Source organism: Castor canadensis, chromosome 4 (genome assembly GCF_047511655.1).
Source record: "Castor canadensis chromosome 4, mCasCan1.hap1v2, whole genome shotgun sequence".
Classification (NCBI taxonomy): domain Eukaryota; kingdom Metazoa; phylum Chordata; class Mammalia; order Rodentia; family Castoridae; genus Castor; species Castor canadensis.
This window is the reverse complement of record NC_133389.1, coordinates 34,686,100-34,706,318: the sequence shown is the minus strand read 5'-3', so window position 1 is coordinate 34,706,318 and position 20,219 is coordinate 34,686,100.

Here is a 20,219-nt window from a genome sequence, read left to right as displayed (position 1 = left end):
GAATATTCTGTAGATAGCAACTATATCTATTTGGTCTAATGTGTGTGTGAAGTAGCTCTGAAGTTTCTTTACTGATCTCTTGTCTGGATGACCTATCTAAATATAAATATAAAAACACAATTACCATGTGGCTCTAAATAACTATTTGTGGTCTTTGGACATATTTGATTTTGTTTATGTGAAAAATAACACCACAAATAATAATCACTTTCAATAGTAGCGTACCACTTTCTTTAAATATACTTTCACACAAATTACCATATCAAGATTGTAGGAAAATTCCCATTGTTGATACTCTTATCCCTACCTTCAGAAAAAAATATTGGTTTAGTAAATTTAAACATTCTCTCAGGAATTGCAGTGAGTCTAAGAATTAGCCTCTGACACATTAGGCAGAATAGACCAAAATTTTATTAGATATTTTTAAAAGATTATAATTTATATTAACTGTATTTCCTGGTAACAGCTTTAAGTTCCACAAAAGCAAGAAATACAAGCATTTCATGAGTCAATAATAAGACATGACATGTGCAGTGAGTGCTTAATAAATATATTTTGATTGACAAAATATGATTCTAATTGCTGAACCAAATGCTTGTTTTGCCACTCCAATAATCTCTCACTTAAGAAGCAATAGTCTGTTCCTGCCTTCTGCTCCCCAGTCTCATCTACCAAAACATTCAAAGCCAAACAACTGCCAACTGACCTCTTCCTTCCTATTCTGACATGACTTGTCCATATACTGTTTTTCAAAATTTACTTCTGGTTCTGTCTTAGACTTGGTAGTGTCAGAGAAATAAAATCCAAAGCCTATGCAACCATGATATCTCAAAGGAAACATTTTGACTGATATTATCAATGAGAGGAAAGCATCCAGAGAAGCCAGACAGACACAAAAGGTTAAAGTCTGTAGCCTCTGCCTCAGGCCTTTTGATTAAACTTTTAGCCACATCTCAGAGTTTTAATATAAAATGCAAGGCTCTTTTTAAAGAAATAAGTGGATAAAGTTATTTGGTGATTAATCTCTTGTTCATTTCTTTGTGTAACATTTTGGTAAGAGAAAGATTTCATTGAGGTATGTGAAGGCAATCTGGCTGCAGCATGTAATCCTTTTGGTCACCAGAATTGATTTGGCTGATCTGGCTTCACAGGAGTTATAGTTACCTTCTTCCTTACCAACTCTGTGTACATCCTTCTCCAAACTCTGTGCTCCATGGAGAAAATAACCTTCTCTGACAGAGGACTATTGTTCCTTGGTCAAATGTGTCTAAGTAGCTCCCTTGCTATGCTTGAACTTCCAAACAACCTCAAGAATGAATGGAAGTGTAAGATTGATTTAAAATCTTTCATATGCACAAAATATTGTGTAGTCTTTATTTGTGAACTATAGGTACCTGCATCTAATAGACTAAGAATATTGCTTCTGAAATTGAAATTTCATACACATATATTCAGGCTTTAACTCTTTGAGCTTTTAATTCTCATACAAGGGAGTTAAGTATTTCACTAAAATTATGGATCTATCAATTTTTCTTACATTTCTCAGATATATTGCCACCTACATTTTACTGGTATTTTATTTGAGCTATATCATTTAGTAGTTTTAGTATATGTTAATGATTATTTAACCTTTACTCATGAATTCATCCCTAGAACTTTTATTTTCTTACATCAATTTTCAAAATTTCTTCCCTTCCTAACACAACTGTTAGTTTATTTCACCTTAGTGCTGATATTTTCTATCCTAGAAATCTACTCTTTTCAAAATCACCCTCCCTATCACGATCTACTAGTTTTAACATTAAGCTAAAACAATGTCCTAAACCAGGACATTTATCTCTGGGTCTCACATACCTACTTCTGGTCTGGTAGAACTGTAGATATCCAATACACTGACCATTTTGGTTATTCACCTTTTCTGTTGGATATCACCCAGTCCCCAATCCTTTGATTCATTCTTTTTTGTTCCATTTTTCCTATTAAATATTCCAAACATTCTTCTCGGTCTTGAATTCCATTCTCAACACACTTACTCTTAGAAGATATTTCAACTTCAAAACATACTTCAGCTACTCATTCTATCTTAAATTAGCTACTTTAATTCTATCTTTCACTTAAAACTCTCATAATATTTGTTGCCTTTGTCTCTCTTTATTCCCACTATCTCTTCAAAGAAATAATTTTCTTACCTTCCAGTTAACTCTACCTATTTTTTACAAGATCTCCTTATCAGTATGTTCAGGGCTTTCTAAGTCTATAATTTACTTTATATCCTGTTGCTATCATTTCATTGTTTTATTGTTCCTTGTATATATTTGCACTTGATTGGAAACTAATTCTGAAGTCCTCATTTTTAGGATATCAAAATCAGCCCATTGTTTTTTCTGAGCTTGCCACTTAGTCAAATTTCCCACTTTCATCTCTTTAGGCAGACCCTGGCATATCTATGTACTTTCTATCTGGAATCTCCTATTGATCTTTAGTAACATCTTTCCAGGCTGAAGCTCAAGTCAGAAAAAGAGCATTCACCTAGAAGCAAAAAACCTGGAAATCAAAATGCTCTATTCTTTTTTTTAAAATGTGCTTACATATAATAGTTGTTCAGAGGGATACACTGTGATATTTACATATGTCCTTACAATATATTTTAGTTAGATTTACCCCCTCTATTGTTCTCCCTCTTCCTCCTACCCCCATTCTTAGAGCAACCTCAGCTGGTTTCATTCTTCTTTTCATATACAAATATAAAATGTTCTATTTTTAATATAATTTATGAAAATGGCTAGTAAAACTATTTCATGAAACAAGAATATCAATAGCTAAAGTTTCACTTTAAATTTTTGAGAGAGACTTTAACATAGTAAAATGCTGGAGAAATGTATTATTTTTTTTTTTGGCATAACTAGTTTTATAGCTCTTTGCCCACTACTTTAAAATATCGTATTTGTGTGTGTGTGTGTGTAAGTCTACTTTGTTAATAAAGCAAAGGGAAGAATACTATTGTTTATGACTCCTTGGCAATAATCTCTTTGCCTGACCTATGTGAATGAAATATCATTTTGATAAATTTTGTTAGCTGACTTCATTCCTCTAATCCCCATCAACCCAGATTTCCAATTATGTTCATTAATTTTCATTAAAGTATTTTACAATTATCTGCTGATAAAACCATTTTCCTCATCACATTGAGAGTACCCAGAAGAAAAAAGAATTAAACATTGTATTCCATTTTGTATTCTCAGAAAATAGAATAACAAGTATGACGTATTGATAAATATATGTGGTTGAAGGCACGTTAATAAGATGTAACCAAACTCTCTCAAGTAAGGAAATGATTGAAAGTATTGTTAGCTTCCAGGAGTAAGGAGCATTGGCTCACAAATGAAACCCTTTCTCATTAACGGAGTACTAATCATATTATCTCCTCCTTGCACCTCACAGTTCCACTAATCATCCAAACAAACATAAACTCAGATGTTTAAGACACTTTTTCAACTTAACACCTAAAAAGAATTTCTTCTCTCCCAATAAATAAATTAAAAATAAAAACAAGGAAAGAATTTCCTTGAGCTCAGTTTTTCCCCCATAGAGCTATGGAATGCCCACAGAAATTGTGTATGAATGCATAAATCCCTGCCGGAGGGTATGTAGAGATTTTGTCTTGATTTCTTTTGTTGTGTTTTACAAATTGTTCAAGGCCCCGTAGGTCTAGTTTTTGAGAAAAGAGGTAGGACTTTGCAGTCCTTTCCAAGTCCTTCACATAGGGTGGGGGAGCCTACCAGGAGATTTCTTCAGCAAAATTTCCCTCATTTTTGACGGACCAAGGGTGTGCTATGCATCCCAGGGCTCTGGCAATCCAGTTTATAAGGCTGCTTGTGTCAGTTGAGGTTCAAAAACAAAGCTGTGGGTGAAAAATATCCAAAAGTTTCAAAGGCAAAAGCTGATGTCTGAAGTTTTCTAACATTTTTGTAGGAAGTAGTGAGACAGTAATGCTGAGAATACCCTGCAAATTATACAAAGGCGACTTGAAAAGCTCCAGCATGTCAGTTTTCAAAAGTCCTCCTGAGGCCCAGAGTCTGTGAAATCCTCATGTATGTTGATTTATGCAGTGGTTTTCTTTGACCTCAGGGAAAGCAGCTTTATGGTTTGGACATCCATGCCCGCTCACCTGCCCACCTATCTGTGAAAAGTGTCAAACAAATGTGCAAAGGGAGAATGAATGGAGAAAAAAGGAAGTGATCATAAAAATAATAAATACTCAATTCAAAAGTTAAAATGTTTTTCTTTGTCTCTGTCTGAACATTCCATGCACAGTGAGTCATGTATTCTGTTATAAACTTTATTCAAAGCTGATCTTTTTCTATGTGCATACACTGTGTATACTTAAACAACAAAAAGAAAAGTGGATATGTTTTTTAACAGAAATTGAGAAGGGTATTTTGCCTGTGTATTCTCCCCCTATTTTCCTGGGCCTTGTCAAATCCTGATGATTTGGCTCTCTTTCAAGCTCTCATTCAGTTGCTTTCTGTAATATTTTCTTCACACACTAGTTCAAAATTTGGCCATCTGCAAAGTCCCTATATTACCTATCATAGGAAACATATTTTGATAATTACTCAAGTTTTGCTAAATATTTACTCCATATTTTCTGTTTTACTTTAAAATTTTGCCCCTAATTTGGAGTGACAATTGTATTTGAAGGCTTTTTAGGATAGGATTTAACTGTCTCTAACAGAATCTAAGTTCACTTTTTCTGATGTTTGACTACTGATAATTTTTAATCCTCACCCCTTCCTCTTCCTTTTCTACCCGATGCCTGAGTGAACTGACAGAATGTTTGGATGCGCTCTCTTTTCTTGCAGATAGGAGACTCAAGACTTGAAAAGTCCTGTCCTCACATAGAACTCCCACCCCTTGAGCAACAATTAAAAAAAAAAAAAAAAAAAGAAACCTCTGCACCAGTCTCCTTTTCGTACTGACTCAAACCACTTTCACATGAACTAGGGAGACCTGCTCTCCTCTGCTCAGAAATCCTCACTATGTAAATAGTAGACATTTCCTTAAACTATTAACATTTGTGTCTCAAGGCCTCAGTGTGCACATCTGAAACTAATAATGGATTGAGTCCATTCTCCCTGTGGAGAGTGATTATTGCAGCATCTTCCCTGGCATTTCTGATACAGAGTATTAGAAAATAACTTTTCTAATGCCTGAGAGAATAACTCATCTGCTTTAGTTTTTTTTTCCCAGAAAGCTGTAACTCAAGTTTTGTTTCTGAGTGTATTACCCAGTTATTCATCTGGCTTCTCAGTAACCCAACTGCTAAGTGGATAATCAAAGTTGTCTTTGGTCTTCTGTTTGAAAATGATCTTCTAGTGGATGAAAAAAAAAAAGAAACAAAACCAAGTCAAAAAAGAATCTACATAAGCTTCTTTCTCACTATGATGCCAATTTCAGCGTATATACTTTGGTCACAAGATAGAAAATGTATTTGACATCTTGGGAAGTCTCAATTTTGAAATGTAGTAAAGCTTTTTTGTTTTAGTATGAAGATATGTGGTATGGAAGTGGTGGTTGAGATTGCTCATGTGTGTACTGAAAAATACATGTCTAACAGCAATTTTACTGTATAATTTTTTATTTTGAAAATACTTAATATGCATTTATGCATTTGCTTGCATAACACCTGTGTATCTTTAAAAGTAGGGAGAACTTGTTGAAACTTTACTCACAAGTCCTTGAGATAGACAATGAAAGTGAGCTTGACATACATAGTTTCTGAGAAAGAGATCTTTCCCAAGACTAAATAGGTTACTCTCTGGTCTTTGATTATAGCACAATGCTTTGGACTGAATCTTGGTATCTTCCAAAATTCATATGGTATAGCCCTAATTAGAATTGGGTGCTTTGGGAGGTAATTAGACTTAGATTAAGTCATGATAGTGGAGCCCTCATGATGGAATTAATATCTTTATAGAAGAAGAGAAACAAGATCTACCTGCATGCAGCAAGGAAAGAACACAAGAAGATCATCTACAAGTCAGGAAGAGGGTATTTATCTACCATTGAAGCTACTAGCACTTTGAGCTGGTTCTTCCCAACCTCCAGAATTGTGAGACATAAATATGTATTATTTACAAGTCCTACTCTATGAAATTTTGTTTTAGAGGCCCATATTAGTCTGTTTTCTGTTGCTATAAAAGAATATCAGAGACTAGATAATTTATAAAGGAAAGAAGCTTATTTTGGCTCATGGTTTTGGAGGCTAAGAATAATAGGTTGATACCAATATCTGCTCACATTCTAGTGAGCTGCTTCAAATCAAGACAAAAAGCATCAGGACGGTAAGGCATGTGTGGAAGGGACAAAAGAGCAGGGATGAGCTCCCTTAGTAACATCCCACTCTCCAAGTACTTAATCCAACCCTTTAAGAGCAAGAACTCCTCAACAAAATAATGGCAAATTGAATTCAGCAACACATCAAAAAGATTATTCACCACGACCAGATAGGCTTCATCCCAGGGATGCAGGGGTGGTTCAACATACGAAAATCAATAAACGTAATAAACCACATTAACAGAAGCAAAGACAAAAACCACTTAATCATCTCAATAGATGCAGAAAAAGCCTTTGATAAGATCCAACATCATTTCATGATAAAAGCTCTAAGAAAACTAGGAATAGAAGGAAAGTTCCTCAACATTATAAAAGCTATATATGACAAACCTACAGCCAGCATTATACTTAACGGAGAAAAATTAAAACCATTCCCTCTAAAATCAGGAACCAGACAAGGATGCCCACTATCTCCACTCCTATTCAACATAGTACTGGAATTCCTAGCCAGAGCAATTAGGCAAGAAGAAGGAATAAAAGGAATACAAATAGGTAAAGAAACTGTCAAAATATCCCTATTTGCAGACGACATGATCCTATACCTTAAAGACCCAAAAAACTCTACTCAGAAGCTTCTAGACATCATCACTAGCTATAGCAAGGTAGCAGGATATAAAATCAACATAGAAAAATCATTAGCATTTCTATACACTAACAATGAGCAAACGGAAAAAGAATGTATGAAAACAATTCCATTTACAATAGCCTCAAACAAAATCAAATACCTAGGTGTAAACCTAACAAAAGATGTGAAAGAACTCTACAAGGAAAACTATACACTTCTGAAGAAAGAGATTGAGGAAGACTATAGAAAGTGGAGATAGAATCAACATAGTAAAAATGTCGATACTCCCCAAAGTAATCTACATGTTTAATGCAATTCCCATCAAAATTCCAATGACATTCATTAAAGAGATTGAAAAATCTACTGTGAAATTTATATGGAAACACAAGAGGCCACGAATAGCCAAGGCAATACTCAGTCAAAAGAACAATGCAGGAGGTATCACAATACCTGACTTCAAACTATATTACAAAGCAATAACAATAAAAACAGCATGGTACTGGCACAAAAACAGACATGAAGACCAGTGGAACAGAATAGAGGATCCAGATATGAAGCCACACAACTATGAGCAACTTATCTTTGACAAAGGAGCTAAAAATATACGATGGAGAAATAGCAGCCTCTTCAACAAAAACTGCTGGGAAAACTGGTTAGCAGTCTGCAAAAAACTGAAACTAGATCCATGTATATCACCCTATACCAAGATTAACTCAAAATGGATCAAGGATCTTAATATCAGACCCCAAACTCTTAAGTTGATATAAGAAAGAGTAGGAAATACTCTGGAGTTAGTAGGTATGGGTAAGAACTTTCTCAATGAAACCCCAGCAGCACAGCAACTAAGAGATAGCATAGATAAATGGGACCTCATAAAACTAAAAAGCTTCTGTTCATCAAAAGAAATGGTCTCTAAACTGAAGAGAACACCCACAGAGTGGGAGAAAATATTTGCCAATTATACATCAGACAAAGGACTGATAACCAGAATATACAGGGAACTTAAAAAACTAAATTCTCCCAAAACTAATGAACCAATAAAGAAATGGGCATGTGAACTAAACAGAACTTTCTCAAAAGAAGAAATTCAAATGGCCAGAAAACACATGAAAAAATGCTCACCATCTCTAGCAATAAAGGAAATGCAAATTAAAACCACGCTAAGATTCCACCTCACCCCTGTTAGAATAGCCATCATCAGCAACACCACCAACAACAGGTGTTGGCGAGGATGCGGGGAAAAAGGAACCCTCTTACACTGTTGGTGGGAATGTAGACTAGTACAACCACTCTGGAAAAAAATTTGGAGGCTACTTAAAAAGCTGGACATCGATCTACCATTTGATCCAGCAATACCACTCTTGGGGATATACCCAAAAGACTGTTACTCCAGAGGCACCTGCACATCCATGTTTATTGGGGCACTATTCACAATAGCCAAGTTATGGAAACAGCCAAGATGCCCCAGCACTGACGAATGGATTAAGAAAATGTGGTATCTATACACAATGGAATTTTATGCAGCCATGAAGAAGAACGAAATGTTATCATTCACTGGTAAATGGATGGAATTGGAGAACATCATTCTGAGTGAGGTTAGCCTGGCTCAAAAGACCAAAAATTGTATGTTCTCCCTCATATGTGGACATTAGATCAAGGGCAAACACAACAAGGGGAGTGGACTATGAGCACATGATAAAAGCGAGAGCACACAAGGGAGGGGTGAGGATAGGTAAGACACCTAAAAAACTAGCTAGCATTTGTTGCCCTTAATGCAGAGAAACTAAAGCAGATACCTTAAAGCAACTGAGGCCAATAGGAAAAGGGCACCAGGAACTAGAGAAAAGGTTAGATCAAAAAGAATTAACCTAGAAGGTAACACCCACGCACAGGAAATCAATGTGAGTCAATGCCCTGTTTAGCTATGCTTATCTCAACCAGCAAAACCCCTTGTTCCTTCCTATTATTGCTTATACTCTCTCTACAACAAAATTAGAGATAAGGGCAAAATAGTTTCTGCTGGGTATTGAGGGGGGCAGTGGGAGGGGGTGGAGTGGGTGGTAAGGGAGGGGGTGGGGGCAGGGGGGAGAAATGAACCAAGCCTTGTATGCACATATGAATAATAAAAGAAAAATGAAAGAAAAAAAAAAAAGAGCAAGAACTCACTCACTATGCAGATAATTAACCCAGCCTTTCCAGAAAGGTTTTTAACAACTTATTCACCACTTAAAGACTCCACCTCTTAAATAGCAGAATGGAAATCAAATTTTTACATGCGATTCAGAAGGAACAAAACATATTCGAACCATAGCAAGGTTTAAACTTACTAAGATAGGCAAAGATAAGCATTATGGACATAGAAAAAGGGAGGTATAAAATGGCCATGTGTTATCTCATATGCAAGTGTTTTGGAAAAAAGTCATATAGTTATTTATGTTCTGTTCAAGTGACATTCATGGAATCCAGGTCCTATTGATGTGAGTACTTATGCCCTGGCTTAGAGTCTGGCATGGGTCTCAATAGATTTTTACTAAATTTAATGAAGACCATATATATTATAAAAAAAAAAAGCATAAAACCCCAACCAAAAATATTAAAAAATTAAAACCACGTCAAGTCATTCACATTTAATACGTTTCTTCTTTTAAAATTATATATACATATACATATATGTGCATTTCATCAGAAAGTTACTTGAAATAGAGGGAAGATAGGGAGAGAGAGAAGACAAAGTTTATACCATTTTTGTTTTGCCTAATACTAACCAAATCTGTTTCTCCTAGTTATCTATATGGACATGATTCTCAGTGGTGACTGATATAATTCTAAAAGAAAAAAAAAAAAAACAAACCACAAGGTTGTGTATGTGGAAAATGACTATGATCCTAGGTACTCGGGAGATAGAGGTAAGAAGATTGCTGCACAAAGCTGGCAAAGGCAAAATTTTTGATATCTTACTCAAGACAAATTAGGAGCAAAAGGACTGGGGGCTGGGCTCAAGTAGTAGAACATTTGCCTAGCAAGCTCAAGAACCTGAAGTCAGCCCCCCAGAAACCTCTACCCACAAAAAATTCAGATTATATCCCGGACATTTAATACCTTTTCTACAAGTAGAATTCAGAATAAGCAATGAAAAACTCACAGACTATTTATTTGTGGGATACAAATTCGTCTGATTGGTAAATTTGTTGATAATACAATTTGTTGATAATACTGTGCAATCAATCATCTGATTGGATAAAAGAACTCCAAATGACTGTCAGTGCATTCTGACTAAACGTTCTCCTTAAATTAGGATCAACTTCTGGAGACCACAAATTAAAAAGTCAGATACCTACTCCCTCTTGGTTGTTAAGCCTGTGTCCAACCATCTTTCCTTCCTTTTCATTGAACTCAACTAGTCACTGGCACTGCCCACTGGGGAACATTTTCTCCTGCTCAATGTATGCCATGGCCTGTTCATGCTTCGGAGCAGCTGGTTAACCATAATGATAATGCTTTGATTCCAGTAGGCATTAAATATAAAATGTTTGATAGTTAAGTTGTTTTATGAATATAAGAGATTATTTTCTAATCATGGGGAAAAGTGAGTGAAGCATGCTCAACAGTACAAGCAAACACAATGAGTCTGAGTAACTATAAGGTAACAAGTTAACAAGTTGATTAAATCCTGGTTTATAGCCAGTGGGCAACCAAAACAAAACTGGATGGATGAAAAACTTGATTCTGGGTCATATGTGAATATGACAAAGCTAACACCTCAAAAAAATGCAAGGAGAAAAATTCAAGAGTGATTTGTGAGTGTGTTTTCACAATAATAAAGGCAGATGTACCAAGAGATTGCTAAATATACTAGTCATATCATTTGACTATGATCCCTATTCAAAATGAAATCTCTACATTTTTAAAACCACGATTACTCAGAAAAACCACATGTTTTATTGCCCTTGCTATAGGAAGGTTATGTTTGCAAAGGATATAAGGGATATAAGATCAAGTGATATGTCAAAGTTCATATGAAATGGAAACAATAACTAAATAAAACAATTCCTTGACTTCAGTTTCTGTATTTGAAATATTGAATATAAAATTAGAAAAATTACATTTTTTTCTGAATTTGCCTTTTCTTTCTTTCTTTGAGGGGGGACTTAGTTCTTAATGTGACTCATGACTGCTCCACACACATGGTATCTCAAGGGTCTTTTTCTATGTCCTACATACAGGGCATGCTAAATAAATGTCTGTAGGTGACAATACTGTCAGATACAGCTGTAGGTTTAGGTTCACTAATATCTTCAGAACTGTAAGAATTTCAGTCATCATTTATTCAAAGATGTGTCAGCTTTAGAGAAAACTCTTCTGTAGCTAAAGAAGCCAGAAACTACTCAGGATTTAACCTCCAGACCCATGGATACCATTATACTTTCCTGGAGAAGAGTTTCAAAGCTGGATTTGCTATTTTTGAATCCAAAAATAAATACTCAGAGAAGCATCTCATTTTAGACAACTATTATAGAGCTTACATAGGATCCATCCAACAGAGATGGTTGAGTGTCCAAATGAATCTCAGCTGGTAGTTTTCCAAATTCAGAAATACAGGTTACTGAGCCAATTTTTAGAGACCCTGAGGAATCTTCATGTTTGACATATGCCAAAGTAATAATGACATGAGTAATTCATGTTGAACAAATATGAATCTAGAATCTGCAAGCCCCTTTGAATCACTTGTGCAATTAAAACTAATAATAGTAATAATATCACTCCACACCAAAGACTGATTTAATTGGTTTGGGGAGATTCTCCCATTATCTTTTTAAAAGCCCCTGCAGTGGTCCTAAAGTGGAGAATAATTTTTGTCCTCCTGAATGCTAGCCCCTCTAGCAGCCAGATCTATCTCACAGGAAAGATTTGCATTAACTGAACCCACCAGTATCTACCTCTGTGGAGTCAACACCTTTAATTAGGTATGTAGTTTAACTAATGAACAACAGCATGATAGAGAGGGGCTGCTGAGGTTTTAGGTGTCCTCAGGAGAAAGAAGACTTTGGTAACCAGCCTCCATTTACACAAATTAAGTCCCAAGAATGTACTATGGTTGTTGCCCTTTGTCTAACCACAGTTCTATCACCTTCTGCTGCACTGAGGTATGCTAACCACATCCGGACCTCTCTGTATTCACTTGGCTGTTTTCAGGACCTTATCTTTGAGCAGCTCCTCTAATGTAATGTATCAAAGGGTTTCTTGGGCAGGAGGCTCTTTCCACCTCCTATCCTCATCTTCTCAGCCTTTTACTTTTTTACTTTTACTTTCCTGAGCAGTCTTTTGACAGGTTACTGAGCCCATATAGTTTGAGGTCAGAGCCTGAGTCCACCAGGAGAGGAAGGTTGGATATGTACTAATGGAACAAGCTCTTTGCTACTTCCTGTAATTCTGCTTGTGTTACCATAAATTAAACTACTCTTTGTTATACCATTGCCAGTGTAGCTATCTTATCTCTTTTACCTTGGCTTTCCTTCCAACCCCTGCCTTTACCATTAACCAAACTTACTATAGCACCAATTTTTATTAAAAATCTAGATTTCTTAAAAATCAATAGGGCTCCAAATACTTATATCAAAAAGTCATAATTTTTGGAACCTGATAGCCTATATTCATTTCATGGAGCCTCATTCCATTTTTCCAACCACAAATTCCCTAAAAGAACTATGTGGTTCCAACAAAGCCTCACTCATCCTCAGAAAAACATGGCGGGTCACGATTCCTTGCTTATAAGTTTGCCCTCCTGAAGTATACTCTATCCCTTGTGCCTGATAGAATTGTATGTTCTCTTCAAAACCTTCATGATCTACTAGGGCTATAATGCCTTTGAAATCATCAGTACATATCAACTTTTGAAATCCTATGACTTTTTTTTTAATGATTCACATGACTTATAATACTGTATTCTGTTCTCAGCTCTCTATAGTTGTGCTTAGTTTATCTGCTGAATCTGGTGCTTTGTTTCCTTCAGTAAGTACTTACTAAGTAATTTCTAACTAAGTGACAGGCTACTTGATGAAAACGCTGAACAAAGTTATAGAGAAATTTGAAGTTAAAGACAAAAGCAGAGTGACTTTAAGGTAATATATTTTCATGCATAGTTGTTCAAGCTCTAAATGGTGATTCTAACCAGAAAATGAAATTTTTTATAAACAAAGAGAGCTGACCTCATGCAATTACCTCTCTCTTCTTTCTCTGTGCTGACATGAAGCCCAATGAGAGGTCTGAGTTCAAATACATGAAAAGTGCTTTGAAATGTCACTTGCTCACAACATCTGAGAAAACGTTGTCTTCTTTTCCGTCTACCACTGCAATCAACTATAATTTCAAATCAATATCTTGTCTTAGTACGGGTTGCTTTGCAAATCCTGTCTTCTTCTTGTTCTTTTTCTGCCTCATTACTTATCTCCTTCACCTACTGATATTAGTTTCTTCATATACTAATGCAATTTTCTTGACAGTGTGAAATATAGCATCACTTTAACATTCAGATCTGAATTTTTTTGGCATGCTACAGAAATCATTTATTCTCTGGCTATTTGTTCTAGACCTTCAAATACATTAACCTTAGTTAGAAAAAGTGAATGTGTCCTCACATTCAACTGGGATTGTTACTCCAATTGAAAAGATTTTCCCTCATCTTCATGGAATCATTTCAGTATGAGACAGTGTCTAACTTTGCTATTTTAGCTTGTACTGGGGATAAGTTGAAAGAAGTATTGTCTTTCATTAAATTGATTTTCTCTTCCTGTATTATTTATTACTGTCTAAATATATGTGGATACATTGCCTTTCTTTCCTTGAGAAAGCTCTTAACCCTTTTTAAAGTTTTATTTTGGCATTGGACTCATTTGTAGTTTTTAAACACAGTGACTATTTTTTGGGATGAGCTCTTCCTCCAAGTAAACCCTTGAACCTTGACCTCTTATACGGGTTCAGTTGACTTCTACCTCTTTCATGAAGTTCTGCTGATTATTCATATCTCCTACTCATCCTTCCCTTATCAGAGCTTTGATGGAAGTTTAACATTTGTTCATGCTGCCTCATCTTTTTCTCTAATTGTTACAAACTATATCTAGCATTCACATCAGAACTACTGTTTGCTTACACATCCATTGCTCACAAATTTATTAGCCTACTATTGACTCTGTATTTTTACATAGATTTGTGAATATTATAATGAATTATTACTATGCTTTATCTTTACCTTATGTTACACAGATACAGATGGCAAGCACAATAAAGGGAATGTGTTCTTCTTAAATTTTTCCCAAATCCACTGCTTTTGGTCTATCTTCACTGCTACGTCCTCATTTAGACTACATTACTTGTCACCATAAGCATCACAATAGCCTGTGAGAGAGTCTTGGTATATCCATCTCCTATATTCTGTATCCTCAGTGTAGAGAGAAATTTAGATACACAAATTTGACTCTATTCCCTCACTTAGTGGGTATACTTATTAGAAAATATGAATGAACATTAAAAACACTATGCTAACTGAAACAAGTAAGATGTGAGAGGCCAAAAATTGTACAAAGCTACTTAATCTGAGATACCTAGAGTAGTCATAAAGACAGAAAAAGAATACAGGGTCTATGAACTGAATACTTCTATTTCCCCAAAATGCATACAATGAAATCATAATGCTCAAAGTGATGATATTAAATAGTAGGGCCCTTGGTAGATGATTAATTCATAGAGATGTAGCCCTCATGAATGGCATATGCCCTTTAAAAATACCTCAATCCCTTCTAGAACCTGAGAACACAGAAAGAAGGGTCATCCTCTGAGCCAAAACTTAAGCTGCCATCAAACACTGAACCAGTCTTGATCTCTGAGAATTGTGAGGAATACGTTTCTATGTCTATAAACTACCCAGTTTATGTTATAGAAACCGAATCAGAACAAAACCAGAGTTTATAAGGTCAGAGTAAAGGAGGAAATTAATAATTTAATAAGCATCCAGTTTCTGATGATAAGAATTTCTGGAAATGTATAGTACTGATTACATAATAATAATTATATAACGTTGTGAATGTAGCAAACTGCCAGTGGATGGCACATACAGAAATGACTGAGCTTATAAATTTTATATGTGTATTTTACTATATACAAACAAATGGATAAATAAACAAATAAATAAGTAATTGATTTAGGGAAAAAAACTCACATGGTCTTACTATACAATTCTGATCACGGCATCAAGCCTTTAAGTTGTGGGCTGCAAGAAAAGGTTTATATTTAGTTTTAATAATCAATGAATTTACAAAATTACAGTGGACAAACTGGATTCTTATATGTGAAACAATAAGAACATATGAAAATACATTATTATATATGACCAAATGTTACTTTTGCAATATATATGAAAGGCTTGCAAACTGAACCTTACATTCTTAGCTTTATTAGTTTGCCTCTACACAATTTCATGTTATTAAGCAATATTAATACTTTTCTCTTTCCTCTCAGGAACATTGCACAATTATTAATGATTATTCATGAAATAAGCTTAAAACTTAAATTATTAATGAAAAGCATTCAATAAATACAAAATATTCCCAGTATCACACTCTTTGCAGACAGGCAATTCCACTGTGGCAGTCATATTTCTCACAGATCTATATTTTGAATTTTGACATCCATTCTTGTATTTCCCAGGATCAGGAAACAAGTAGCAAGACCCTTTTCCACGTTGTTGAAATAAAGTCATCCACAATTAAAATGGTTTACTGGAAACAGATGGACTTCCTGCAGAGATTAACCCAATTATCTTTGGTTTAAGAGCCAGAAAAAGCCATAAGATCATTATCTTACAAGACAAGAATTTTATCGTGATGCCAATCTCATTACATGAGTGAATGGAGGTGTTTAGTGATAGTTCTCCTGCATAAATATTCTTAATAGATTTAGTTTTTCAAACTCTTGGCTGCTCATTATTTTCAAATGAAAAAGCTTGACAGATGAATGGTGCTGGGTGTTACAGAGGCCAGAGACTACTACATGTACTTTCCTCCATGATGACAAGGGAACAACTCTCAGACAGCAGGAAGAGCTTCACTTTTATACACATTCTTACAAATGTTGAAACTGTGTTGCTCACATTTCACTCAGGAATAAAGCTTATAGAGTTCAGATATTTAAAAAAATAAATATTTTTCCAAAGACACAAACTAATAATAGGCCAATTCCACAATTACTTCAAGCTTTGAAATATACATATTTTTTCAAAAATAAATTCCCCTAACATTAGAATTTTAGCTTCTATTGTTTTGTGGAACAAATGCAGCTGAAATGATAGAGACAGTGGTTAAGAATAAAAGATGAGGCTTACAAAGTCTTTTCTTTGTCTTTCTTTTCATCTATTCGATGTGATACATTTAGTTAATATGTATATTTATACATATGATAAGGTATCAATGGAGAGGAAAAAAGAGCCCATCTTTGTTATTAAGGAAAGACATTTTGTCAAAATTGTGATGAGATTGCAAAGCATAAAACAGAAGCAACTCTGAATCTAACACTGATCCTATAATGGTGAAAAATAAAGAATTTCACTGAGCCTTTAAAGCTAAGACATGAGTTTGTATCGTATTAGGCCATGTATTAGTCTATGATGATAATACAACTGGATACAATTTTAGTGTTAATGTTTCTAATAATGGTACTGTTAACAACTATTACATACAGATTTTGTAAATATCAAATAAAATAATACCTATATGTTTTACAAGCTGTATATTTTTTATGTGAATTGTAGTTGTTGTTAAAATTATAGATAATTCACTTTCTCTCACTCAGGGTTGGCTTACTGGCTTGTTAATTTGGCAAACTTGGCAAAGTGCCAAATTTTCTTAGGTCCTAAGAAAACATATTAATTTTACTTTAAAATCACAGAAAAGACTAATGATAATGAATATACACTAATGAAGCCAGCCTATATTATTGTATTCACCTTTGTGCCAAAAGAGTCACTAAATACAAAATATATTGTTGTTTGGCTCTTCTTACTTTAATGGAAGAAGAAGCCCACAAAGCTGAAAGTGCTTAAGATGCACAATAATCATAACATATCCCTGTTGTTTCCAGAGGTGAAAGCAATATACATTGTTGATGCAGTCTCACTTCTGAAATTCTCACAATTTTGATATTTCTTTAAGGCTTGAATGAAGGAAGAGACAGAGTGAATATGAAGACATATCTTTGGTGTGGGCAGACCCACACCTACAAGTCCAACAAATCTAGGTAAGACATGCTCTTCCTGAGATGATCTAGTAATTCTTAACATTAGGTAAGAGTGTATCGAAAGGCATAACTCAGTCATTCTTTGTTGAGAATGATTAAAGATTATGCATTTACTATTTGGTTCTTTAAAGCCTAAAATGAGGAATAAGATAGTTTGGTTTGATTAATTTCTTCTCCCATACTGGTTCCACTGGAGCTTTGAGAATGAGTCTATGAGGGTTTCCCTAAATAATATATATTCTGTTGTTATCCATCTATTGTCTATTTATCTATCTATATATCATCTATCTATCATCTACCTTTTTCCTAACGATTTAATGTAATTATATAAAAAAGCAATATTGCACAATACTGTTTATATAAACAAAAATATACTCACAAAATAACATTGTAAAAATTAAGAGGTGTATGCATTTTTAAGGTTATAGAATGCAATACAAAAAAGTGAGCAATTACACAAAATATGAAAGAGGGCACAGAGGATGAAGGGGGAAAAACAAGCAAAATATATTAAGGTCTGGCCTTGCATTTTTATATTATAAGTAAATAAACGTGGTACAATAAGTTCATATCTACACTGAGTCTTGAGAATAACAGAGTAATTCTAAACAAGCAGATCATATTGAGAATCAGAATGGGTAAGGATTGCTTGAGAAAGAATGTAGAATTTGAACTATTTCTTTAAGGAGAACTAAAATATATGGACATAAAGGAGGGATAGGATATGATTCATGAAAGGGAAAACCAGAGGAAAATCTGATGGGTGGGAGAGTATAAGGATGATTAGGGGGTAGTTAGTAAATGTATTACTCTTCTAAGTATGAAAATGGAGCCCCAAGTACACAAGGGAGAGTGGCATTGGAAAGGGCTCGTCATCACTGTGAAAACCATAGTGCCTTTTCACGTAGAGCTTTTGTGGATAGACACATAGATAATGGGGATGTTAAAATGGGCCATGTCTCTTTCCTGAAGAAAGAGAAAAAAATTTGCAATCCTTCCTCTCCTCTTGCTACAACAATTTGGGGAAAGGAAAGAAGTCTATCATTCAACTGATCTCAGAGAAAAAGACAGGCAAGGTCATGTCCCTTCACACAGAGAGACAGGAGCAGAGAGACCTGGCCTGTGATCTGCTCCCCATTAGGGCAGTGTGGCTTCTCTTAATAGGGCCCTGATCGTTTTTCAAGTAGCAAATCTGTCCAGCATAAGGCAGTGAGCTATTGTTATCATTTATTCTGATCCATGGAACCCAGTTGATAAAAAGGTTAGAAATGCCACCTCCAGACATCCACTACATCAGATGCGCTTAAAACTGCAATTCAGACTGAGCTCCAAATAGGTTCTGCCTCTCCTGTCATCTCTTATACAGGAATAATAACCCACAATAACAGCAGCCCTCTTTGCTTTTAGGTTAGTATTAAAGAAATGAACAAAATTTACAACCCATTTTATATGCACACTTATTTACATATAATTGTAATACAACAGGATACCTATAAAGATATTGGACTGATCAATAAGAATAAATATAAGATATAAAAAATAAAATAATAGGGTGGAGGGGAAAAGAAGGATTAGACATTTAAATTTCATAGGTCATATGTTTTATTTTCTTCTTTAATTCTTTATAGTATACACTAACTGTCTTGTCCTTTGCATTGACTCACTACTCAGGGATGCTTTCCATGTACATATCAAGATATTTTTGAGAATTTAAAATATTTTCTGATATATAGCTTATTTATAATATGTATATGTATATAACTTGTCCAAAAATATTTCCTGAATACAAGTACTTGTTCTATGTATTATCTTTATTATAATTCCTAGGAAAAAGCATAAGCAACGCTGAGGCCTACATAATAGATTTCTCTACAACACTGGCCATTCATTTAAAAAAAAATTTATTGCTAATCTAGAATGCTGTGCAGATCCACTTATTGTAAATGTTATCCTGAATTCTACACTAGCTTGTCACTCCTTGAAGAACATATACTCTCAGGTCTGACACAGGACTAACAAAGTAGAACAAAGCTATATGAAAGAACAAGCAATACATTGAAGGTTCATGAATATACACATAACAATCTGATCAATAAGAAAGCAACCAATGTAATCCAGTTGCCCAAATAACCATTTTAAGCTTGGTTGTTTCTCCACAAAATGTCAGTGAACAAGAACTGCCAGAATAAAAACATAGAAATAAAAGAAAAATGGAAATAACATTTTGGTGTGAGCACATAGCTGGTTTGGCTCAGACACCTTCTCTGTGTCTGTGAATTAATGTCACAAGCACTTATTCTCAATTCCAATGGGATCTTTAATCAACTAAGATTCAGTTTCCTTAGGTAGATTTGTTTACCAATATCTCAGAGTAGAATAAGATTCTTTTCATACTCATTCATGAAAATGGAATCATGAGACCTGTTGAAACTATTCTAGGAATGGTGGGAGGGAGGGATAAAAGAGAATGATGGAGGGCGTGAATTCAACTATGATATATTGTAAGAACTTTTGTAAATGTCAAAATGTACCCCCAACACAACAATAATATGTTGATAATAAAAAAGATAAAATAGTTGAATCCAGATTGAACATACAAATAACAAAATTCAGACAAAAGAAAATAATCCAAATAAAGTCAACCAGCAAGTCAGACGTAAAAAATAATGAAACAATAGATACCGACTCACATCTACAAGAACTGAGTACTTCCTTGCCATTCTTCCCTAACTCTGGAAAACTCTTTTGGGTTCTGGGACCTGCAAATATGCTTCTAGACAATTTTCTAGAACACTATATTTTTTGGCCTTGATCTGGGATCTCTATTGTAGAGTCATTACCTTTTACCATGGATAGGAAGGTAAGTGGATTTCAGATACCAATTTTTCTAACCCATTTGGTTTTATTGATTTCCACAGAAAGTCAGTCAGTTCTTACCCTGTTCTGTCTTACCTCCACTTGTACACTTGTATGT